The 26,984-nt window shown below is 44.9% G+C and overlaps 1 protein-coding gene across 5 annotated transcripts in view; it reads left to right on the forward strand.

Annotated features, from left to right (window-relative positions):
• The window catches only part of KIF20B (kinesin family member 20B), a 1,912,547-nt gene that overhangs the window by 322,075 nt on the left and 1,563,488 nt on the right, over nucleotides 1–26,984 (forward strand). The gene's annotated exons all lie outside the window — the stretch shown is intronic.

Here is a 26,984-nt window from a genome sequence, read left to right on the forward strand (position 1 = left end):
AATCACTGTTCTTTCATTGGGATCTTTTTTCTTGTTTTTTTTTCTAGGACTGCCAGCCAAGCCACAATTACAAGCACAAACGTTTATTCATTCTGTTTTTAGTAATGCATGAACAAGACCTCGTCATACAGACATTTGTAACAAGTTTTCTGTCGTAAGCCCTTCCATTCCCTTTATGTGGCTGAAAGGTTCCAAAGTTTGGGTGCATAATGGGAGAAAGCAGGGACTTGTCCTTAGCTTTTGCAAATGAATCTCTACCCACTAGAATCAGGCTCCCTCCCCTCCCTCCTCCTTGTAGGGTGACACCTTTGTCTTTTTCCTTTCTCGGTCAGAAATTGTACACTGTAGTGCACGTGCTACAGTATATGTTCCCAACACTTTTCTTTTGGAGAGGTGGGCATTCCCTGTCATTGCCTTTAAGGGGTGGGCATTCCCTGTCATCGCCTTTAAGGGGTGGGCATTCCCTGTCATCGCCTTTGGGGTGGGCATTCCCTGTCATCGCCTTTGGGGTGGGCATTCCCTGTCATCGCCTTTGGGGTGGGCATTCCCTGTCATCGCCTTGGGGTGGGCATTCCCTGTCATCGCCTTTGGGGTGGGCATTCCCTGTCATCGCCTTTGGGGTGGGCATTCCCTGTCATCGCCTTTGGGGTGGGCATTCCCTGTCATCGCCTTTGGGGTGGGCATTCCCTGTCATCGCCTTTGGGGTGGGCATTCCCTGTCATCGCCTTTGGGGTGGGCATTCCCTGTCATCGCTTTGGGGTGGGCATTCCCTGTCATCGCCTTTGGGGTGGGCATTCCCTGTCATCGCCTTTGGGGTGGGCATTCCCTGTCATCGCCTTTGGGGTGGGCATTCCCTGTCATCGCCTTTAAGGGGTGGGCATTCCCTGTCATCGCCTTTAAGGGGTGGGCATTCCCTGTCATCGCCTTCATTGTCTGGATTGCTTATTAAGCTTGTGTTATTTGGGTCATAGTTAGACCTTCATTGTTTTACACATGAGGCAGATGACGGAGGGGAAACAATAAATTTAGTATTGCTTCATGGTGAAATTTGGTTTAAAGTGTTTAATCCAGTTACAAATAGGGTTGCCACCTTTTCAAATGCTCAAAGTGGGGCATTTTTTGTAGAAATGTCAGTTTTTTTCAGTACAAAACATACCCATGGCCAGTAGAAAGGATAGAACTTCAGTTTTTTACCAAAATAAAAGCTTATTCTTGCAGCATTTGAGTTGCTTATGCTATTTCATATAGTATTTAGGGGGCTCAGATAAATTGTTTTATGCAACTATTAAAGAAAACTTAGTAAATATTTATGTCCTAAAAAATTTGCCATTTTGATTTTTTTCACAGGACACAGCCGCCCAAAGGGGGACTGTCCCTCAAAGTGGGACAGGTGGGTAACCCTAGTTACAAAGTAAGAGCACATTTCTCACTTTCAGATGTCTGTGCCAAAGAATAGAGTTTTCCAGATGTGTATCATCTTGGTCATACTGAGTGAAGCCATTATCTCATTTACACAGTGGAGAACACAATATATTATGTAGGGATTTGCATTATAGTCCCCTTATGTTGACAGTTTTTTTGCATAATGAGTATCTGGTGTTAACCTTTAATGATAGCATTTCTAGTAGCTGGTGTACAGTTGGATTCAACTGGAATAATGTCTACTAAAGACTTCATTACTTTTTCCCTTTGGTTCTGACCATCTTGTAATGTCTCTGGGCACCTACTTCACATCATTGATTCTTTACAGCTGCAGAAATGAGAAATTTAATCTTGTGCAGGTGCTGAGAACATGACAGGAATAGCACATGAATGGCATAACTGTTTTTTTTGTGAAAGCAGTGCCAGACTGAAGATGATTTATGTTGCAAAGCATTTATTATACTGTTAGGAGCCTAATGTTTGAGCCCCCCCCCCCCCGACACACACACAAAATCTGTTATGGCAAGGGTAATGACATTGGATTCTATGAGTGATATTTACTGTGGGGGTGGGGGGAGGCTTTACTGTTGATAGTATGAATTTTAATGCAAATGTTTTTAACTGATGTACCGTGGCATTGCCTTAGAATATTTTATTGATGGGTAAGTAGTCAGCAGTTTAAGTATTTAATCTAATTGCTCATTTCCTGCATTGGCTGCATTTTATTTTGAATTGAAGCTTTTCATTTAAGGTTTGATCACTTCTGTTTTGCATCTTATTCTAGTATTGCATTTGTTTTGTTTTAAGATGTTCTTCGTGTTTCACTGTTGCAGTCATCACATTTGGATTATCTGCTTGCAGTAGTCCTCAGACGGCCTGATTATCAAAGTCTTGGGTCCTGCGTCTGTTGCTGTCTCATCTTCCATGATGTAAGGTTGTCAGGGGTATAAAGCATGCAGCCGACGCTATCACATCAGTCTTTCTTGCTTTTCAGTGCCTGAAGTTGAAGCAGATCGCAAGTGCCGGTCGCCACCTGAAATTTTCGTTTTCGAGTTTCAGAACCTAAGTCTTCAATTAAAGCTAAGTACCTGTTGAGGAAACTTTTTCTTGCTCTTTACTGATGTCAGTAAAAGTTAATAATTACATTTCTTGTGGAAAGCAAATACCTCAAAGATTTTCATTCGTACTGTATTCTTTGCCTATGCCATGACCACAACGTACCTCGCTGTTGGTTTTGTGCCTTATTTAACCAACGAACTATCCGTCGTTAGTATATTTACACTTCTAAATATTTTGGTTCTCAGTTCACTTATTCAGATATGTCGTTGGTAAGCCATCCGACTATGGACATTCTGAAAAAATGCAAAGATAAAGACAGTGACAGGCCGCCTAGGTCCAAAGCTGCAGACTACGCTTCTCCTAAGCCAGTTGCCAGTACTCAGTGAGGTGCTTTCGCAGCCCCTGATACCCGCTACTAGTGATTCGCAGGCCTCTACTGAGACCCATTCGGAGTCCGGTATGCAGTGACATGCTTCATCTGTGGAACCTGTAGATGTCTGTACCGTGGATGTGTCCGGAGCCGCTGTGCAGGCACCGGCTTCTGAGGGTGTATTCAGGCCTATGGATTTGCGTATTAAACAGACGCCACTTTCTTCTTTAAGGCCTTAAGCTCGAACCATGTCTAGAAAACAGACGCCCAGGCCGCATGCTCAGGCCTCTATGCCAAAAAAAAAAAAACAAGAATGGCTGAAGACCTTATAACTTTAATCAGGAGAAGCCAACCATCCCCTTCTGAGCGACCTAGGACTGAATTTGCTTATGAATCTTCTGACCAGGATTCTGAAATTTCTGTTTCTTCTGATGACCTGGATTTACCCTTATCTGCTTATGAGGATTCGGATGCAGAGGACTCTGTTCCCTCTGCATCCCCTCCAGAGGATTTCTCTTTTGGTGAAACTTTGCATACTCTTAGGGAGGATTTACGCTGGGAAAACCACGATTACTCTGATTCAAAAAAAGAGGCTTAGGGACTTCTTATTCCTACCTCAACACAGGCCTTTAGCTATACCTCCTGTACTAGACATTGTTGATGATGCCTTTTCGGAATCTAGTTTAGCCACTGATTCTTTGCCTCCTGCTCCCAGAAAACCTGATGGCTACTACAGGGTTCCTAATTCTCACAAATTTTTTTTTTAAAATCCTACTGCGGATCCTGAAACTATTTCACAGCGACCCATGGGCATTAAGTCTACTACTGCCAAAAATCCTACCCCTTCTGAAAGAGACTCCAGGGTGCTGGATAGATGGGGTGAGAAGGTTTACACTTCTGCATCCTTGCCATTAAGGCCTTAAACTGTCAGTTTCATATGTTAAAGTATCAGCAACATATTGGATTGCTTAAACAGAAAATGATGATTCCTGACTGTGCTGAAAATAAAGTTTTACAGGATTTTAAAGCATTTTGCTAAACAGGTTGGAAAACGTACTTTGCAATGTGGGTTTGATTCATTAGAGATCTATTGCAGGGCTGCTGTCACTGGATCTGCACTTAGAAGGCATGCTTGGCTTAAGGAACATTCTTTGCCAGATCATGTTAAAGCTAAATTGTTGGATGCTCCCTTAAATCAGGACCGCTTGTTTGGCAACAAAGCAGAAGAAGTTCTTAAAAAGATGGAGGAAAAAGCTAAATCTATGCAAACTGTTAAAGATTTCCTACAAGTTCAGCCTCCAGGATTTAGTAGGCATTGGCCCTCTAAGAACTGGTTCTTTCCTGCCTCTTCCAGGCCTTCTCAACCCAAACCCAGAACCAGCAGAATTCCCAGATTTCAATCCTAGGGTACGCACAAGACTAAGCAGTGGAGGGTGTCTGCTTCCAAATCAGGGAGTAGTAAGACTCCCCCCTATGGAAAGCTGTCTCAATGACTTGACTTTAAAACTTCCAAGCACTTCTCAACTGACAGCTTCTTTAGGGTGAAAGATGGCTCTGCAGGCCAAAAACTGGGAATTCATTACCCAGGACAAATGGATTTTAAATATAGTTTCCCAAGGATACAGATTTCACTTCCACACGTTACCAACCCCAAACGGTTGGCCAGATCTACCCCCAAATCAATGGACAGAGGCTCAAAGCAAGTACTCCCTCAAGCATAAAGGCTATTCAGATTGTACCAGAAGAGGAAAAGGGACAAGGTTTTTATTCAAGACTTTTCCTGGTACCCAGAATAGACAATTTATAGCATCCTATCCTGGACCTTTCTACCTTAAAAACTTTTTTGGTGATTCCAAAATTCAAGATGCTAACTCTTCACCAGCTACTTCTTATGATAGGCAAAGATGCCTGGTTGGCAACACTGGATTTAAAGGAAGCTTACCTGCACATCCCAGTCCGGGAATCTTGCAGAAGATACCTACGCTTCAAAGCAGACTAAATGCACTATCAGTTCTCTACACTGCCCTTTGGCTATCTATTGCGCCTAGGGTATTCACAAAGTGCCTAGTGCCTGTCATTGCTTTTTGCAGGCAAAGAAAAATTAAAATATACCCATACCTGGACGATTGTCTAATTCAGGCAGAAAGCCAGGAAATACTTTTGAATCCTCTGGCATTTGTACAAAAGGTGCTAACTTCTCTGGGGTACACCATAAATGAAAAGAAGTCTCATCTGGTACCCTGTCAACAAACTGTATTCCTGGGAACAAGCTTGAACACAACTTCCCAGATGTCTTTCCTCATGCCAGAGAAACAAATTCATTTGACAACTTGCTTCAACATAGTGGCCACAAAGAACCTGCTATTTGCAAAGCAAATATACTACAAGCCTTGGGGTTCATGGCCTCCTGCATTCTACTAATTCCATATGCAAGACTGCGTATGAGGAAACTACAGGAGTATCTAAAAAGCCTATGGTGTCAACATTCTCAGGATGTAAAAGCAATGATTCCTATCATACCTTGCCTATGGCTAGAATTCCTTTGGTTGGCAGATGCCTGCCACCAAAACAAGGGGCTGCCATTCACTCTACCTCCTGCCGCCCAAACCCTAACAGACGCATCAGACTATGCATGGGGGGGGGGCTCACTTGGCTGGGAAGTGCATTCAGGGCAAATGGAACCAAAGTCGAATGCACCTGCATATCAATCAAAAAGAAATGTTAGCTGTACAGAATGCTCTGACAGCCTTCGAGGGCCACATTCTTCCAGGACAATTAATGGTAAAGACTCTGCCTCTTCTCACCAAGGTACTACTAAAGATCAAACAGGACAAACCAAGGATGATACTGATTGCACCAGACTGGCCACACCAACACTGGTACCCCCTCTTGCGCAGTGTGTCACTGCTGGATCCATGGCACCTGCCCCAGATCCCTACCCTGCTGTCCCAGCGGGATGGCCAGATTCTGCACCATCATCTTCAAACCCTCAACCTGGCAGCCTGGCTAATTACCTGAGCTCTCCGTTACCAGCTCTCAGTAAACAAGTGTTGGATGTCATTCTAGAGGCAAGGAGGCCTAGTACTAGAAAATCTTATGCTGAAAAATGGAAAAGATTCTGTTCCTGGAACCAAGCTCAGGGGATGGGCACAGCAGTGCCCAGTTTACCTCAGATTCTTAAATACTTAACTGAGATGCTTCACAAGGGTCTTTCCTTTTCCTCCATCAAAATTCATACCTCAGCCATTTCGGCTCATTACAACACAGTACCACCCCTCTTCTCTCATCCACTGCGCAAGCGGTTCCTCAGAGGGGCCAAAAACTTAAGACCACCTAGGAGAGTCCCAACTGCAGCCTGGGACCTTAACTTTGTATTGGAAAAACTCACTCTGTTTCCTTTTGAGCCAGCTGCAAGTGTAGAGTTGAAATTCCTTTCTTGGAAAACAGCCTTCCTTTTAGCCATCACTTCAGCAAGAAGGGTGTGTGAATTACAGGCTCTTATGACAGTGGAGCCTTTCATCATCTTTCATGTGGACAGGGTGTCCCTCAGGACCAATTCCTCCTTCATGCCCAAGGTAGTATCCAGTGTGGCTCTTAATCAATTTATTTTCCAACCTTCTTTTCTAACCCACAGAACCCACAGAAACTTCTAACCTCACTGGGGTGCACCATAAACAAAAAGAAATCTCATCTAGTACCCTGCCAAAAAATTGTATTCCTGGGAGCAAGCTTGAACACTACTTCCCAGATGACTTACCTCATGCCAGAGAAACAAGTTTATTTGGCAGCCTACTTCAATCTGCTGGCCACAAAGACCCAGCTATCTGCAAGGAAAATCCTGCAAGCCCTGGGGTTCATGGCCTCTTGCATTCTGCTAATTCCATATGCAAGACTGCATATGAGGAAACTACAATTTTATCTAAAAAGCCTATGGTGTCAACATTGAAAGGACCTGGAATCAATGATTCCTATCATTCCTTGCATAAAGACAGAGTTTTTTGGTGGGCAGAGGCCTGCTACTACAACAAGGGACTGCCATTCATTTTACCCCCTGCTGCACAAACCCTAACAGACGCATCAGACTATGCATGGGGGGCTCACTTTGCAGGGCAGTGCATTCGGGGCAAATGGAACCAGAGTCAGATGCACCTGCATATCAATCAAAAATAAATGTTAGCTGTACAGAATTCACTGACAGCCTTAAAGGACCACATTCTTCCAGGACAATTATTGGTAAAGGCAGACAACACCATTGTTATGTGGTACATAAACAGGCCAGGGGGAACCCACTTGTATCCTCTCTGCAGACTAGCCATGGCTCTGTGGAACACAGCCTTGAGCTGCCAAGTGCACCTAGAAGCTCAATTCCTGCCAGGCAAGCTAAATTCACTGGCAGACAACCTAAGCAGAAATCTCATGGAACCACACGAGTGGAAATTGAAACCAAAGATATTCAACATTTTGAGAAACCAATGGGGGAACCCTGAGATAGACCTGTTTGCCTCCCCTCAGAACTACCAGTTGGACAAATTCTGCACAAGGACTTCCCACAGCCAAGCTTGGAAAGTGAATGTCCTGTCCTTCACCTGGGAAAACCTCTCCGTTTATGCTTTTCCCCCTCTGCCTCTCCTCTCAAGTTCTGCTAAAGATCAAACAAGACAAACCAAGGACAATACTGATTGTACCAGACTGGCCACGCCGACACTGGTACCCCCTTTTGCGCAGTGTCACTTCTGGATCTGTGGCACCTGTCTCCGACCCCTTCCCTGGTGTTCCAGCAGGAGGGCCAGATTCTGCACGCCTAGCTTCAAACCCTGAACCTTGCAGCCTGGTTAATTCCCTGAGCTCTCCAATAGCATCCCTCAGTAAGCAGGTGCTAGAAGTCATTCTAGAGGCCAGGAGGCCTAGTACTAGAAAATCCTATGCTGAAAAGTGGAAAAGATACTGTTCTTGGAGCCAGACTCGAGGGATGAGCACAACAGTGCCCAGCTTACCGCATATTCTTCAATACTTGAGAGATGCTCCAGAGGGTCCTTTCCTTCTCATCAATCTGCTTCCTTGGATTCAGTAAAGGAGTCTGAAATGGTCCCAGCCCCAAATACCCTTGCATGACAGGGAGTTCAGGATTCTTGAATACTTTTTGGAGAAAGTGTACATGGCTGCTGCTGCCCTGGTATTCAGAGCATTGAAATGACAACCTCAAATGATTATATATTAAGGTACAATTTATTGAAGCCAGCAGTGGGGGATGCGTGTGACACTACTCAGGAGGCTAAAGTTTAATGACTGACTCGTCTGGTTGAACAGGCAAGAAATTGTGCCTTTAAGTGTCATACTGTAGATGCAGCAGTCAGAAGGTCTGCTGTCAGCAAATATGTCTGGCTAGGGATGCAGGTCTTAACAGATTGTCAAAGTACAACTCTTTATTGCCCCAACAGTTGGTGATATGCTGTTTAACCCCGCTGCAGATGGTGTTTTGGAGACTTGAGGTAAAGGGGAAGTCTGTTTTATCCCTCATGCCAAGGTATGGCAGGCTCTTGTGGCCGCACTTCACAAAGGGGAGCAGCCATGAGTAGTCTTTGCTTATCCCTTTACTCTTACTTCAGAATATATATTCTTTAGCAAGCCCCCCTTGGTTGGTTGGTAGTATTTTCCACTCTCTGATGAGCCATTATCAAAGTCAATCAAGTCCTTCAAGTAGAAAAGCAGGGTTAGTCTACATTGCTTAATCAAAACCAACATTTGCAGGGTTAGTAATAAAATAGGGTCTAGCATTTCCTCTAAGAGATGGGGCAGATTTCTCTCCCTGGGGTGGTAGAACTCGAGCAAATAGGGAAGCAAGGTAGTAATTTCTGCTGGAGACTCTTGCTCAGAAGGAAACGCTCTTTGGAAACCCATTTTGGATCTGTCAAGGTGAAATAACTTTCTAAAAGTGATGACAGGTCAAAATGCTAGCACTGCAAGCTCCTTTATCCCTCTGGGTAACCCTGGATTTCAAGGTTGCTTACTTACACATTCCCATTTACAGGAACCATGGCACTTGGATCTGAGGCATGGAGTTCCCAATACCAGTTTGTTTCCTTGCCCTTTGTTTTAGTTACTGCAGCTAGTGTCTTCATAGAATGCCTGGCACAACTGACAACATATTGCAGTATCAAGGAAATTCATAAACCTATCTGGATGACTGCCTGATTTTGATCAGTCGTAGACGTGGGCGGTGAGGTCTCTATACTAAATTGCTTCCAAACCCTTGGACTAGGATCTAGTCAGATCATACCTTCTGTCACTCAAAAGGTTGATATTTCTAGAAATCCTCTTGGACTGTAAATACCAGAGGGCCTTCCTGTCAGAACAAGGTGGAGTCCCTAGCAAGATACTTTCTGAAAATCTCTCCAATATGAAAGTATGTTAGTGAGAATTCCTAAGGTTCTGGAGTATATAGCAGCTACAGTTTTTATGGTATCCCTAACTAGATTACTTTTGAGGAGGCACTAGTTGTGCCTTAAAAACCCAGTCAGTCCCTGACGTAGACTATTCCCATTGTACCTTGCATCAAAAAAAAAAAAAAGGGTGGATAAAGAGGTCCAGCGAATAAGGGGACTCCATAAACTGAACTCTTAACACAGATGCCTCCTTTGTCACAACCTGGGGAATTCCACTCAGAGGGTCACAAAATCTTAAGCAAGTGGGACAACATTCTAAAACGTAGCCTGTAGTTGTCCAAGTACTAAAGGTGTACCCGCTGTATGCAAGCTGGGCAAAACTTCTAGGGAAATGGCCCTGCACTCCAAGATGGTTCTAAGGGTAGTGTACATCCCATCCCTGAAAAACATATTAGGAGATCAGAGACAGATGGCGTGTACCAGGCAAGGACCTTTTTGTTTCTCTCATCGGTGAGGAAACTACTCCAGCAAAGCACACGCAGTGGAGCAATGGATATTTCCTCCATCACCTGGCACTTCTGGTTTGGTGCACATTGTCACATTCCTCTACTCCCAATAGTGATCCAGAAATTAATGGAGGAGAGACTAAAGATAGTGCTGGTAGCCCCCTTCTCTCACTGTTAGAGATGCCCTAGGAGAAGTCTTTATTGGCAGACCTCAGCAAAAAGGAGTCCTGGTAAAATTAAATTTAAGGACTCTGCAGCTCATACCATGGAAATTTTGGCTCTCTTCTCTTTCAGGTGCCAGTACACAAAAGACGTGCTAAGTACTATGAGGGATGGTAGAAAGCCTGATGCCAGGCAATCTTAACTAGAGAAATATAAGAGGTTCTTCTACTGTTACCAATGGAAACCTCAAGCCTTTTTTTAGCTTTGGTCTCAGTTATGCAAACAATAATGCCCAACAGGGGTGTGTTAATAGGTTCATAGGTGTGTACTAGGCTAATGGCCCTGGAGCCTTTACAAGCCTAGACCCTAGGATTACCCTGGCATCGCGCCACCCAACCTTGGTTCGCAGTGCCTTTGTCGCGTAAAGCCGCTGGAGTGATCCCCGGGGTGAATTTTCTATTTCCCATCCACTCATCAAGATTTCTCTTGAAGAGGGCCAGTGAGGTGCTCTGCTTGACATGTATGGGAAGTCTATTCTTTAGGATGGACAGTCTCTGGGTTATGAACCTGTCTCTCCAGCATGTTCTGTTGATTGTGGTAATGAAGTTGAGGTCTTTGGACCGTGTGGTGCAGTGGGATTGGGATTTCTTTATATGTAGCATTTCTAACAGAGCTGGGTCAGACATGGCTTTGTATGTCGAGCAGAGATCATCTCTAGGCGATATGAGACAGAGAATTGTTGAGTTTTTTTTAGTCTGTCTGTATAGGACAAATGTCTAAGGTCTAGGATCCTCTTTGTGAGGTATTTTTGCAGCCTCTCGAGTTGTTGCAAGTGTTTAGTGAGGTACATGCCAAATGGAGCATTGTACTCTATGATTGGCCTAATGAGGGAAGAGTAGAGGGAGACAGTGACCTCTTTCTTCCTGGATGCAAAACCCTTAGTAATGAGATGTGTCACAGGACTTTCTGACCACAGTGGCAAATGTGGTGGTCAAAAGAGAGGTTGCTGTCAACCTTTTTTCCCCAGCTCTTTTATAACACCTTTTGTGTTCAGTGGACTACCATCTATGTGGTAATTCATGGGAACCAGGTTTTTTCCAAAGGGGATGACTGCACTTTTTTGGCTTTGAGCTTAAGGCTATGGTTTTGACACCAGTCTTTGGTCTCAGTGAGGCCTTTCTGTAGACTGTCAACATCACTCGGAGAGTTAGTAATAGTGCCCAACTTGCAGTCATCTGTGCGAACTTGTTAGCCAGAGTCCTTTTTTATTGGCCTGGACTTCAGAGAAGCAGATACCAAACAGGAGAGGACACAAGAATGAACCCTGTAGGACTCCACTTGTGACTGGTCGGCAGTCTGACTTGGAGTCTGCTACTTTCACACTGTGGGTTCTACCTGTGAGCCAGTTTGCAACCCAACTAGTGATATAGGGGTTGATGCCTAGCTTAGTGAGTTTTTCTATGATTCCTGAGTGGGGAATAGTGTCAAAGGCCTTGGCCAGATCAAGGTAGGCTGTATGAACCACCTTGCCTTCATCCACAGCTCTGGTGACTGACTCAAAAGAAGTTGACCAAGTTGAGCAGGCATGATCTACCCTTCACAAAACCAAACTGTGTGGAATCCAGAGTTTGGAGATTGCCTATATCCTTATTTATTAGGTCCATGATGATGCGTTCCATAGCTTTGCATATCAGACTCGTCAGGCTAATGGGGCGATAGTTCCAGTATCTGTATTCGCTCCTCCTTTGTGGAGAGGGATGACTGCAGTTCGTTATTCGGTAGGGACAAAGTCTGAGGTGAGGCTGTGATTGAACAGGGCACCCAGTGAGGTGCCAGTTCACTCTGTAGTTCATGTAAAACACAGCCAGGGATATTGTCAGGTCCCATAGAAGCTGTATTCTTGGCCTTGGACAGTACTGTTTTAACCTGTGCAGCAGTAATGCTGGGTGCCTGGCAATCTACTGGTATTGTGACTGGTCCCTTGGGGATGGGGGGTAAAGTTGGCACTGAATCTGTAGCCAGTATATTGGCAGTATCAGTTGGCTTGGTATAGGAAGTACCATGTGTAATTAATGCTTGCCCAGAGGTGTTGTGAGGCCCGACACAGCAGGCGGAGGACACCTACACCCTTGGAAGGGCATTAATTGCACATTAACACACACCATGGAGGGTATTATTGCTCTTAGAGAATGGGCTGTCTGTAAAATTGTTGTTTTACTTGCGTATTTTTTTAAGTTCTGTTTTATTTTTTTAATATATTTTTTATATAAAATAGTTCCTCCGCTTGTTGTTTCATATTTACTGTAGTATATGTTAATGGTGTTGGAGTAAGCATTTTACATCCAAAATATATTAAAAAAATAAACTGGTACTTAAATACAAAGTAAAACACGATCATTTTACAGACAGACACCCTCTCTAAATGATGGCAGACATCATGTTCTCTTCACTCTTTTTGTCTCCTACACACACATGCTACCAAGGGATTGTTGGATCATGTTAGCACTTCACAGACTGACTTCTCTCTCTCACACACACACACACACACACACACACACACACACACACACACACGCACGCACGCGCACACACACACGCACATACACACGCACGCTAACACGCGCGCACACACACATACACACACGCATGGATATACACACACACATACATACACACACGGACACACACATGGACACACACGCACGCATGGACACACACACACGCACGCATGGACACACACACGCACGCATGGACACACACACACGCACGCATGGACACACACACGCACGCATGGACACACACACACGCACGCATGGACACACACACACGCACGCATGGACACACACACGCGCGCGTGCGCATGGACACACACACACGCGCGCGTGCGCATGGACACACACACACGCGCGCGCGGACGCACACACACACACACGCGCGCACACGGACGCATGCGCGCACACGGACGGGCGCGCACGCGCGCACACACACAGTCTCTCTACCTTCATGTGTATATTCACTCACACATGCAGACAGAAATAAATGCACACATTTCTGTTTCGCTCAATCAGTAGCTCTCTCTCACACTCATACGTGCAGGCACTCTTATATATGCTTTATTTTAATTTTTTTTCCTTTTTCTTTTACACTCACTAAACATCAAAAGCACTGTTTAGCGAGCAGAAAATAATGGCAGCCATTTTGTTTTCTCAGTCCGAGCTCTGCGGCATTTTGATATGATTTTTCAGTGGCATTGCTTATACATTAATATCCTGCTGGAGATGGCTTGTTCTCCAGTCAGAGTACTGATGTACAGTTTGCCCATTCTGTAATCTACATTCTATGCTTGAGCTGTACAGGCCATGACTGGTGCATGTAGCAGTGCAGGTACAGCTTTCCTTCCTTTGACGGCATACCTATAGACCTCACCTCCCAAGCATGTTTACTAACAGTCATGTAGTTCCTTAAGGGGATATTTCATTTGAGAGCAGCTGTAAAAAAATTGCTTCTCCTAGGTTCATAGGTGTTTACTAGGGCAATGACCACAAGGACCTTTTTAAGCCTAGCCATACATCCCAAATCTCTGTCAAGTTCTGGTACCCTTTATTAAGTGTAAACAGTGGCTTGGGAGGTAAAACGTTTAGAAACGGGCCTGCGAGATGAACCATTTACAGACTGCCTGTATTCATTAGAGACGTAGGTTCCAACCCAGTGATGAATTTCCTGTTCCCCATCCAGTTGTCCAGGTTGCAGTTGAATTGGGTAAGGAAGGAACTCTGTTTCACATGGATGGGAGCCTCTTCGACAGAAGGGGTAGTGTCTGTTATACATATCTCTCTCTCCAGCAGATCCTATTTATATCACAGGCAAGGTTTAAGTCTTTAGAGCTGGTAATTCTGGTACTGTTTGTTTTGCAAATATGTAGGAGGTCTGCCAAAGTGGGGTCTGACAATGCCCTGTATGACAGGCATAGATCTCCCATCAACAACCTACAGGAGACCGAATACAGGGATAGGGCCTTGAGGTGGTCTGCATAGGACAATTTACTTAAGCCCTGTATTCTTTTTGTGAAGAACCTCTGTGGACGTTCCAGTTGTTGGATATGTCTGGTTAGGTACATACCAAAGGGGGCATTGTACTCCATGATAGGTCTGATGAATGCTGAATACAGTGGAACAGTGACTTCCTTTGAACTAGATGCCATACCTTTGTTTATATGTTGTACAACATAGAATGATTTCTTCACTACTATAGACACATGGTGGTCAAAGGCTAGATTACTGTATGTGTGTCCCCAAGTCCCTGACTACTAGGTCATCTCTTATGGGTGTGTTAATATGATAGTTAACAGGGATGGATGACTTCTAGAAGAATGCTATTATGCGTTTCTTGGAATTTAGTTTGTGTCTATGACTCTGACTCCAGTTGTTTGTCTCAGCCCTTCCTGGAGAACATTTGTGATGGTGGGAACAGGAACCCCACTTGGCATTCCTGAGAACACTGGAGAATATGAAGGTCTCTCCAAACACTATGTTATTGGGTGACTTCAACTACCCAAACATTGACTGGGAAAACTACTCAAGCCCAAACACCCTCGCCCAACGGTTCCTTGAATTTATAAACTCTAATGCGATGGAACAACTGGTCACCACTCCCACAAGAGGGAACAACATATTGGACCTGGTCATCACCAACATGGGGACTCTGTGTTCCACACCAGAGGTAAACCCCTCATTGGTAAGATCAGACCATAAACAAATTTCCCTGGACATCCATATCCCGTCCCCACCCCCAGCCAAGGAAATCCCTGTAAAGAATTTCTCAAAAGCCAACTTTGCACTTCTCAAGACTGAGGTGGAATCCTTCAAAGCCCCCGGGCCAGAGGATAATACAGCCCAATCCGCAGAATCCTTTACAAATGCATTCTATGAGCACCTGCAGGAATGCATGGATCGTGCTATCCCAAATAAAACCAAGACTCACTCCTCCAAAAACAGGAGACCGGTCTGGTGGACCCCGGCTATAAATAAGCTATACAACAGAAGGAGGAAGCTACTACATGACAGAGCAAAATCCCAAAAAGGGAAGGTATCTCTGATCAGTATTAGCAAGAAACTTTGATCCCTCATAAAATCATCAAAGGCCAGTTTTGAAAGAAAAATTGCCCTAGACACTAAAGATAATCACAAGGCCTTCTTTAGTTATGTCAGGAATATGGGTGGAAACTCCCAGATATGCTCTGAATTGTTGCATAACGGTACAAAATATACCGAACCTACAGACATAGACAACATCCTGGCAGACAGATTCAGCGCAACCCCCCCCCCCCCCCAAAGGAACAAATGCCTATCCCAACTGAATGTAACCTCCCTGACATCACAGACGCACAGGTGAAAGCTGCCCTCTCCAAAGCAAAAAACACAGCATCTATGGGACCGGACGGTGTTCCAGGCTGTGTCTTACACGAGCTCCAAGAAGAACTGAACCCTCGCATTAAGTCACTGTTCAAACTTAGCCTTACTACAGGATATGTGCCCAAAGAATGGCGTACAGCTACGGTGGTCCCACTCCACAAAGGTGGTGCCACAACGGACCCCAGGAACTATCGCCCCATAAGCCTGACTAGTCTGGTCTGTAAAGCTATGGAGTGTATTATCATGGAACTCATAAACAAAGACATTGGGAGCCTCCAGACACTGAACCCTACCCAATTCGGCTTTAAGGGCAGATCCTGCCTCTTAAACCTAGTTGATTTCTTTGAAACAGTTACCAAAGCCATAGATGAGGACAAGGTAGTCCACACAGCCTACCTGGACCTCGCAAAAGCCTTCAACACAATACCCGACTCGGGCATCATAAATAAGCTTAGCTTAAATATTAACCCCTATATCACAAGATGGGTTGCAAACTGGCTCAGAGATGGAACACACATGGTCAGAATCGCAGGTGCCATGTCCGAATCCAAACCATTTACAAGTGGCATCCCACAGGGCTCAGTTCTGGGACCTCTCTTGTTCGGTATATACTTCTCTGAGGTTCAGGCTAACATGGGGGGATTATGGCTGACAAAGTTCGCAGATGACTGCAAACTGGGGGCCATAATCGAATCTCCAGCTGACATAAGCATCCCCCAAAAGGGTCTCTCAGAGATGGATGCTTGGTGCCAGAGCCACGGCCTCAAGCTAAATGCTAAAAATTGCATAGTCATCCCCTTTGGGAAAAACAAGGTCCCACAAATTACCACATAGGTGGTAATCCATTAAGTACGGAAGAAGTAATTAGAGATTTGGGGACCAACGTAGATAGTAATCTCTCCTTTGATAATAACGTTGCCAAAGTGGTTAGAAAGACCTTCTATATAGCCCACCTTATCACAAAAGGGTTCGCATCTAGATCAAGAGAGGTCATTGTGCCCCTCTACTCGTCACTCATCAGGCCCATAATTGAATACAATGCCCCTTTTGGGATGTACCTTACACGACACCTGCAGCAACTGGAGAGACCCCAAAAGTATCTCACCAAGAGGATCATGGGCTGCAAACAGATGTCCTATGCAGCTTGACTAAAGAAACTCCAGCTCTACTCAGTTGCTTACCGCCTACTCAGAGGCGATCTATGCCTGACGTACAAAGCCATGTCAAACCCAGAATTAATGGACATGCTCCACCTCAAAAAAATCCAAGTCCCTTAGAGCTACACGCTCCAGGGACTTAAACCTCAGCACAAAAATAAATAGGACATGCTGGAGGGACAGATTCATTTCCCAGAGGCTCCCCTCACTCTGGAATAGAATCCCAATTCATGTTAGACATAGCCCCTCGCTGACCCTTTTCAAGCGAAATCTGGACGCATGGATGGGAAATCGCAAATCCACCCCTGGGATCTCTTCTGTGTCCCTGCTAGACAGAGGCACAGTAAACTAATCTTAAAAGGGTACCTTCTGTGACCTACTTTACAGAGGCACAGTAGGCAAATCTAATATGGAGGGGGAAGCCAAATACACTCCGGCTAGGCTTATAAATGCCCTAGGGCAGATAGCCTAGTATCTACCTATGAATGACGGCTCCTTATTTGCAATCATCTGCAAATTTCGTCAGCCAGAGACTACTGACATTGGGCTTGACCTCAGAAAAGTAAATTTCAAAAAAGAGCACTTTCAGGGCCAATCCCTGAGGGACTCCTTGTGACTGACCTCTTTGTAGAGGTGGACTCCCAAATTTTAACTTTGTGTCCTATCTGTGAGCCAGCTGGCTATCCACCAGGTATACCCTGTTAAGGTTAGGTTTCCACCAGTAGGGTTTGTTTTTGGTGTTGGATCTGGGTTGCTATTCTGAAAGGTACCGCAGTCTCACTGCAACCATTTACATATTTGAACAGGGTTTTTGTGAACAATTCTTTATAGGCAGCTGTGTTCTCAGGGTTTGAGGGAGCCTTGAATTTTAACTAGCTGGAGCTTAACTGTATGTAGCTAGCATTAGAATAGTTGGGTTTTCCAGGTTAATTTTTAATCTGAAGTTGTTAATCTTATTCCATTCCTCACTGATGGGTATGGTTCCGGACCCTCGGAACCGAGCCAGCCAAATACCAAACTAGAGTACACCAAACTCTTGAGCCAAGCTACTACCCACAATGCCCTTCATCCCATACCTCAGATCTCATTTGGCACGCAGCCATATAGCATTGTTTTCAGCAAGCTCACCAGCCAAGTAGTTTTGACTTATATAAAGTGTGTATTTCTCCACTATTTTTTCTACTATTGGGCGCTGGATGCTAGCAATCCCCCTCCTTCAGCTCCGCCTTTGGTTTTTCCCCTAACTCGGCCATCGCCGGCCCTTAGCAGGGGACCACTGATCCAAAACACCCCCCTTTCCGAGGTCTCTTCGGACATCCCCACCAAAGAGCCCCCTCGGAAGAGGGTGTGCGAAAGAAAACGCATGGACTCACCTGAAGACTCCCTTACTGAGGATATGGATGATGGGGAAGGTTCCCCTAGATTACCCCCTGACTGTTTCTTTTGGGGATATCTTGGAGATTTTGAGTCAGCGGGGTGACTGGAAATCTTCCACCTCTTCCCCGGAGGAATCCTTACTCCTACAAGCTTTCCGCTCCCAGCCCACTACTTCCTGGGTGACTCCTCCTGCAGATGAGTTGGTCAAATTCATCGTGCAGCGAGCGTGGAAGAGTCCAGATTCAGTAGAAGCTATCCCCAGGAGATCAGACAAAGTACTTACTCCTCCAGAGGATCAACCCCATTGGTCGAAAGGCTTGTCAGTAGATGCTGTGGTGGTGGCGGCGGCCACATAAAAGGACCCGGCGGAAGAGAGTCCTGCTGTTCATCCGCCCAACAGGGAGTCCCGGGTGGTGGACAGGTTAGCGAAGCGAATTTTTGCTGCTGAGACCTTTGCCGTGCATTTGCTGAATTTCCTGGCACACTTTACGAGACTCCAGAGAGACCTTAATTCCACATTCTCTGGTAAACTCACGGGTCAAGTGTCTGATGGAGCACGTGCCAAAGTGGCTTCCCAACATGCCACCCTTTAAGCGATTTTGAATTCTTCCATGAGGTTGCTCTCCCATGCAAATGAAGCTTAGAGCAGCATGTGCTGGCGTGGTTGTCCGACTCATGCCTGGATGCGCATTTCTGACCTACTGGATTCCTTCAAGTCTTCCTATTGAGCCCTCTGCGCTCTTTGGTTCCAAGGTAAAGGATACTTTGGCCAGGTGCGAGCAGGACGGAAAAACCTTGTCTGCCATGGGCCTGCGCTTTTCCAAACCTCAGCGTTCCTTCTCCAGGAACCAGAGGAGTGGAAAGTTGTGGCACGAGAAGTCGCAAGATTTCTTTCATGACGCATGTGGCAAGGACTCCTCCAGAGGCGGGGGGGTCCGACAGTGGAAGACTCCCCTTTAGGGGCAGAGGGGGTTACCAGAATCAGGGCTTCAGAGATTTTTTCTCCGGTAGAACCTATCAGCGCTCCTGAAGCATTGCCCGATTGCGTTCCTCTGGAAGCAGTCGAGGCGCGTTTCTCTCTGCACCAAACAGCCTGGTCCTCCATTAGCGACTGTCTATGGGTGCAGAGAATTATCACCAAAGGCTATCACATTCCCCTCAAATCCTTTCCAAGACCTCAATTCTCCCTTCCTGACGTACCACCCAGTCAAAGGGAGGAGGCAGCTTCCGACATCAAGAAGCTTCTTCTAAAGCGAGTCATCCAACAGGTCCCCCCCAGATCAATGCGGATTAGGGTTCTACTAAAGACACTTTTTGGTGCCAAAAAAGATGGGGGACTGGAGGCTCATCCTGGATCTCAGTCGTTTGAATGAGTCAGTCATACAGATCAAGTTCCGCATGGTCACTATTCAATCCATCCTTCCATTCCTTCGGGAGGGTGTGTGGATGTGCTCTCTAGATCTCCGGGATGTGTATTACCACATCAAAATGGACAAACTCTCCAGGAGACTTCTGCGCTTCCAGCTGGGAGCCAATCATTTTCAATTCAGAGCCCTGCCTTTTGGTCTCTCGACGGCTCCCAGAGTGTTTACGAAATGTCTAGCAGTGGTGACAGCTCACTTGAGACTTCACGGATTCCAGGTGTTTCCTTATCTGGACGATTGGCTCCTCTCCGCCCCCACCGATCATCTACTGACCAGGGCCCCTTGCTACACTCTGTCTCTGGCGGAGTCTCTGGGTATTACTATCAAGTGGGAAAAATCAAACCTTCAACCCTCACAACAACTGGAATTCATAGGGGCTATGTTCAACACTCAGCTCGGCCTAATATCTCTTCATCACAGGCTCTTAAGACTGAGAACACAAGTGCAAGTGATACTCGACCGCAGGAAAGTGGCTGCAATGGAAGTTCTGCAGGCTCTGGGTTCCATGGCGGCAGCCATTCCCATTGTTCCGTTGGCCAGACTTTATATGCGCCTGTTACAGTGGCTTCTTCAAACTTAATGGATACACAGTCATCATCCCTTGAACACACTAATCCTCATCACCAATCTCTGCAAACAGGATCTCCTTTGGTGGATGAGAATGGACGAAAGTCTTTGGTGTCACCCCTTTCAACCTCTTCAGCCCAACGCCATGGTGACTATGGACGCTTCCCTGATTGGATGGAGGGGGCCACTTTCAGGCAAAATCTGTTCAAGGCACGTGGTCTCCTCTAGAAGTCGACTTACATATCAACGTTCTAGAGCTCAGAGCTGTTGTACTGGTTTTACAAGCTCTCCATCCTCCTCTTCCTCTCGGAACGATTGCTATCCAGTCCGACAACCTATCTCTGGTCTGGTACATCACCAAGAAGGGAGGGACCAGATCTTACCCCCTTTGCCGCGAAGTTATGAGAATTTGGCAGTGGGCGATAGCTTCCAACCGTTTCCTGATTGCTACACACATCCAGGGGAGTTTCAACGTGATTGCAGACAGGCTGAGCAGATGCGTTCTGCTTCCTCACAAGTGGTCTCTCAACCAGAGAGTGGCGGAGGAAATTTTCAGCCGCTGGGGCCGGCCTTGCTGCGATCTGTTTGCCTCCCCCATCCAATACGAAGTGCATCAGCTACTTAGCCCTCTTTCCTCCGCATGGGGAGTCCCCGAAAGATGCTCTGACTCACGATTGGCCTGCAGGTCTCCTGTACACTTATTCTCCCATCTCCTTGATACCCTTGGTCTTAAGGAAAGCTACTCGGTTGAGAAGCAGAATGATTCTTATTGCTCCATTCTGGCCTCGACCGGTTTGGTTCCCCTTCCTTCAGCCACACCTGCTCCGACCTCCTTGGATCCTGGACTTCCTTCAGGACCTCATTTCTCACCCCCAAGGGTTGTCGTCTCCAAATCTGATCACGCTCAAACTGACAGCTTGGTTGCTCCCCTTCCGTTAGTAGCCAGGCTTGAATCACTCACTTCTCCGGTACGAAATATTATTTTGGCTTCCCATAAACCTTCTACCAGAAAACTTTATAAAGACAAGTGGAAACGCTTTTTCTTGTGGGCACAGGAGCTGTCTCTGGATCCTGTCTCTGTTCCAGTAGCTATGGTTCTTCAGTACCTGACTGATCTTTTCCTTAATGGGGCTTCTGCATGCACGATTCGGGTGCATCTAGCTGCCATCTCCAGTTTTCATGATGGTTCAGACGGAATTCGTATTATATCTTCTCGTCTGTGTAAGACCTTCTTGAAGGGGATTTTTCATTCTAGACCTCCCATTAGGCAACCTGTGGAATCATGGAATCTGTCTAGGGTGCTTCAAACTTTGACTCTACCTCCCTTCGAGCCGGCTGCAACCTGTGATGTGAAATTTCTGTCCTGGAAGACCTTGTTTCTGGTGGCGGTTACTTCAGCTAGACGTGTTTCAGAGCTGCAAGCATTATGCATCGAGTCCTTATTTGATTTTCCATAAGGACAGAGTATCACGTCGCACCAGTCCCACTTTCTTACCCAAGGTGGTTTCAGAATTCTCTATTAATCAGTCCATTGAGTTGCCCGTGTTGTTCCCTAATTATACTAGCAAAGGGGAATACTGTCTCCATTCCTTGGATGTCCACGGACGGTTAACGTTTTTATTTGGACAGGACAAAGTCATTTCGTAAGTCAGACCAGCTTTTTGTTGCCTTTGCGGGCTCTAGAATGGGATCGGCAGCATCTAAGGTTACCTTGTTTAAATGGTTTAGGGATTGCATCTCCTTTGTTTATTCTCTGGAGGAGGAATCGGCTCCTGGCAGCATTAAACCTCATTCTAATAGAGCTGTGGCCGCTTCCGTCGCCTTTCATGCTAGGGCTTCCATGGATGAAATTTGTGCAGCTGCCACTTGGGCTAAACCCCATACATTTAAGCATTGCAAATTGGATCTGATCTCCAGGGGAAGAGCTGCCGTTGGCTCTATGGTACTCCAGAATGTTCTTCTATGAGGGCCACCCAGATTCTGTAGTAGCTAGGGACTCGGTCCCATCAGTGAGGAATGGAAGAAGATTAACAACTTCAGATAAAGAAGTTATGTCTTACCATAACATTCCATCTGAGTTGTTGATCTTCTTCCATTCATCACACCCTCCCACCTTCCCCCACCAAACGCTTCTGGCAGATCTTCGGGTCATTTTGGTTTGTTAAGGTTTTTGCGCAGAGATGGTTTCTGCATTTATTTCTGTTTCTACTATATGTTCTGCTAACTCGATCTGAGGTATGGGATGAAGGACATTGTGGGTAGTAGCGTGGCTCGAGAGTTTGGTGTATATTAGCTTGGTATTTGGCCAGCTCGGTTCTGAGGGTTCAGAACCGTACCCATCAGTGATGAATGGAAGAAGTTCAACAACTCTGATGGGACGTTATGGTAAGACATAACTTCTTTTTTTTGCAGCAGACAGCTTTGTAATCTGGCCTCAGCAATGAGGACATGATATGGTGGGGGGCTGGGGGGTGCAGTCCCATGTTGTTGAGCACCACGTCTAGTATGTTTGAGCCTCTGGAGTATGCACTATCTGGTCCAGGGTGTTTGTATTGACTTAGTTCAGGAAACAAACTGGTTGTGAGTCAGAAGCAGTATGTTTGCCAGTCCATGAGAAACTAACTACCTCTCCATAAATAGGGTGTTAGGTTAGATGTTGAGTGTCTCCACTAGGTCCAGGTACAAGTTTTGAGCTTTGTTGGTCAGAGTGTGACCTGTAGATGGCCAGGACATGGTAGAGGACCTTGCCTGTGGAGACATGAATGTGGATGAACCCTAGGGCATCCTCCTGTCTAACCTGGAATTGTATTTGCTGCTAACATATATTGAGACACCTCCACCTTTACCCCCTGCCTGTGTTGCTGTCGGTCTATATATATTTGGAAAGCAATCTAAACTTGCACTGCTAGACTATTTCATGCAGCTTTAAATAAAGTTTTTTTTTGGTAGTTTTGTCATTTTGACGTGGCTTTATAAAGGCTCCAGGGGACTAGATAAAATGTTAGCCTATATCCAAATGCCCAGGGGAGACGAAATGCAGTCCATCCTTAGCAAAGCAATGTGGTCTGCTAATCCATGTCCTCCCATGCTGATAGTTTCTGGTATTACTCCAGGGATATACAGTACCTAATTCAGTTGTTAAAATCCATCATTTTCTCTTCTTGCTATGGCATCGTCCTAGGTGAAGGTACAATGCTGGTCAATGTAAGGGACGTACCTGCCTGCAACACATATTCATAGAGCTTTATAATGTCACTCTTCATATAGTCTAATGAGGTATGTCTCAGGTCATTTACACCCGCAAGTAGTATGACAGACTCCTATTGATCTGTGGTGCTTTGACTTGAATGCATGCATGATATTAGAGATCTGCACTCCAGACAGGCAACTAACCAATATCTTCTGCTTGTCCAGCCTGGTGATAAGGGCATCTGTGTGTCATACAATGGAATCACCCTTATGAAAAGAGTATTGGGTAAAGCATTTATTTGCCTTATGAGTTTTGTTCTTTGGGGACTATTGGGTTTAGGCTTGTGTGTGGTGGGTGCTTTCCGTATGTGCTTTGACTGGTCAGTGTGCGGTGAGTGATGTGTGTATATAGGATGTGGTGTGTTACTGACATCCTTGTTAGTAAGCAAGGTTTTAGTCTTCAAAGAAGTTGTGTGTACATTTTTGCGTATAATTTAAGGATTAAAAAGTTGTCAGAGTACATGAGACGGTTACTACCCAAGCTGGCCACAGAGAGATTAGGAAGATTGATATTGTCAGGACCTGTGGTAGGGTTGGTCTTTTGTGGTTTAGGGACTTAGTTTTAAAGGGGGTCATATGTATGATGTATGGGATTAAGGATAGCTGTTAGTGTTATGATCTGTTAGTGCTGTTTAACATGCTAACTAGCTTCCCTAAGTTTAGCTCTGTTGAAAGCCTTACTGTGTTGCAGGTTGTGAAGGCTGCAAGCCTAGGCAGATAGAATTGTGCAGATAATTCTGTCATTTGTAAATATAAATGTAAACTACAGGCTTGTCTTAAATGTAAAGAAATATTGTTACATGTGGCACTGCAAATAAATGTGAACAGTGCACTCTACTGACCAAAGTAAAGCATGTGGTGACCCTTTGAAGTAGACAGTGGTGCCGTAAAGTCTAGATGAAGAAATTATTTCTATTGTTTTAACCAAGAGATAAATTGCTAGATTTAAACATGCAAATGTATTTTTATTGGTCTGCTCCTGACCAGCTGCAAGATAAAATGGAGATGTTAAAAATGTAGTTAATGTGTAGCCTGGGAACTCCAGAAAGGGTGAAGAATGATGTAATTTTTAGTAGAAGTGCAGTTTCAATTTAAACAGTGAGAACCAGAGATTATTAAGCATTTTTGTTTTGCTCATCCAACTCACAGCACCGCCTGTTGTGTTATGCTAGTTATCTTAAATTTGTGTTTTCTTTTAGGAATAGCTAGGAACTAGAAAGATTAGACTGTTTTTCTGTGATGTCAGAAATGTACTAATGAATTATTTTAGGTATTTCTCTGTGATTTCTGAACTCTTTTGACTAGCACTGTGTAAGTAGAAAGTATTGTCTTGTGGTTTTAATTATTTTTTATTTAATATTTTAAAACCTTTTAACTGTGGCTGATTTATGTAGAGATAAGTTAAGTACATTGCATGTATATAATAATCCTGTGCCAAGTCACTCTAATAAGCCTTGAGACTGTTTAGTCATACTGCCAATTGGATAATAATATTGCACAGTAATAAATGGACACCCTTTTAAGGGCCTTTGGATAGCTGATATTAGCTTGGTGGTGGCAAGTGATTACTACTGTATAGTCTGGGTAAAAGGGGCACAGCTGGAGAACTTGTGCCAGCCTTCTCCAGAAGTGTCTGTGTGGTTGTATAAACTTAACTGTGTGTGTGTTTCAGCTACTTGGGCAGGGACATGAAGCACTGGTTGGACAGAGAGGGTGCTGGAGATTTTAGCTTGCCCAGCTGGCTGAGATGGACCCTATAGCTGTGCCAGTGGGGAGTCTTATTGGGGACCTGCAGAGCAAGGGAGCGACCAGCCCCGGACTGACTGTGATCTCTGTGTGCTCTAAAGGGAAATTGTACTTTACTGTGTATTTGTTCTCCTTTCCTCATATGAGAAGCCCTCTCTGGTGTTAGTGGTGAGGATTGAGGCTCCTTGATTGCTGGGCCAGGGCACGGACACACAGGTTAAAGTCGTAAATACTAGCTTTAGATAAATATTTGTCTAAGCACGTGCTACAGTGCAGGCCACTGCTAACTGCTGCTGATGTATGGTGAGCAGCTGTGTGTAAATTCACCTACTTAGTAGACACAAAAAAAAAAAAGCTGAAAACTTAACTCCTGTGCAGTCTGCTCAATAAACAAATACTACATGACAGACATCTGCCACAGGGTGGATGACCCTGGAAATTCTTAATGTAAAAGTACAGCAGTGAGGAAACCATTCCATGTTGTGCATTAGCAACAAAGGTATGGCATTTAATTCCAAGGAAGTCATTGTTCCACTGTATTTGGCGTTCATCAGATCCATCAAGGAGTACAGTGCCCATTTGGTATGTACCTAACTAGGTTTATCCAGCAATTGGAATGTCTACAGAGGTTCCTCACTAAAATAATACAGGGTATAAGTAACATGTCCTGTGCAGACTGCCTTAAGGCTCTATCCCTGTATTTTGTCTCCCACAGGCTGTTGGTGGCAGATGTATGTCTGATACACAAGGTATTGTCAGACATCACTCTGGACCTTCTGCATATCCGCAAAACAAACAGCAGCAGAATCATCCATTCAAATGTCTTAACCTTGCCAGTGATATAAACAGGACCTGCTGGAGAGACAGGTATGTATCCCAGAGACTAGCCCTTCTCTGGAACAGGCTCCCCAACCATGTGAAGCAGAGTTCCACCCTAACACAATTCAAGTGTAATTTGGAAAATTGGATGGGGAACAGGAAATTCGTCCCTGGTTTAGTCCCTATGTCTCTAGCTGACACAAGCAGCCTGTAAATGGTTCATCTCCCAGGCCCCTGCTTCTAAATGATTCCCCTCCCACGCTCCTGCTTATACTTATCAAGCATACAGAACTTGTCAGAGATTTGAGATGCATGGCTAGGCTTAAAAAAGCCTTTTTGGTCATTAGCCTAGTAATCACCTATGAAAAGTAACTCTCAAGTTCTAATAAATACCAAACAACTAAGTCCATGGCTTTTGTAAGGTGATGTAATAAACCAACAGATAGACAAGAAGAGTGTTTTTTCAAGTAAACAGTTGCTTAAATGCTTTGAAAATACCGGAATACAGTAGTGCCCCTTTAAATTTGCAAGTACAAAAATACAGTAATGTTCCCCCATCTCAGTCTTGATGGTTCTGGATGCAGCAAAAACACTTTGGATTTGCAGGTGAGGTCGCTAGGCATTGCTGAGCTTTGTGGGAGTGAGCTTTGAAATAAATGACTACACTCAAAGCCCTTCCTGTGCATTTCCCCACTCTGATAGACCAGGCCGCCACCTTCTACCACTAGGTGATTAAACTCAATCTTCTTAAAATAAAAACATACAAAAAAGTGTACCAATGCAATGCTATCCCAGTAATTTAAACAGCTAGCTTGGTTACCGCATATAAGGTGATTTAAGGTAATGTATACTGACAGCAAGGTGAAATAAAGTACTGCAAGTTTACAGCAATACCAAACCGTTAAAAATGCACCAGAGAGAATTTATAATAAGGGAGGTTTCTCAAATGCAATACTGATTGGATGGGTGGGCACTCGGTATTTAGATATTTTTAAAGTTGTGCGAGGGAAGAAATATTTAAATAGCTTATACAACTGACAATAGCAGTGAAAAAGGAGGTGGGGGTGTTGGCTTTTGTAGTCCAATTACTATACAGGGCAGAAATAGAGACATTGGCTGTTTTAAGACCACAACAGAATTGGGGAAGCCACAACAAGAGATTTAATTATCTGGTGTAGAGGTACTTGGCAGTTTGATTCCTTGTTTAAAGATGTAACCAGGAGGTGCCTTATGTGGAGCTATTCTCCACTTGGACTATGGTCACTGTGAGGGAATACCTCAGGATTGTGGGTCTCGTGGCATCTGATTCTCTTGATACCTCTGGGAAGACTC

This window comes from Protopterus annectens, chromosome 14.part0 (genome assembly GCF_019279795.1).
Source record: "Protopterus annectens isolate FY-2018-M chromosome 14.part0, PAN1.0, whole genome shotgun sequence".
In the NCBI taxonomy this organism is placed as follows: domain Eukaryota; kingdom Metazoa; phylum Chordata; order Ceratodontiformes; family Protopteridae; genus Protopterus; species Protopterus annectens.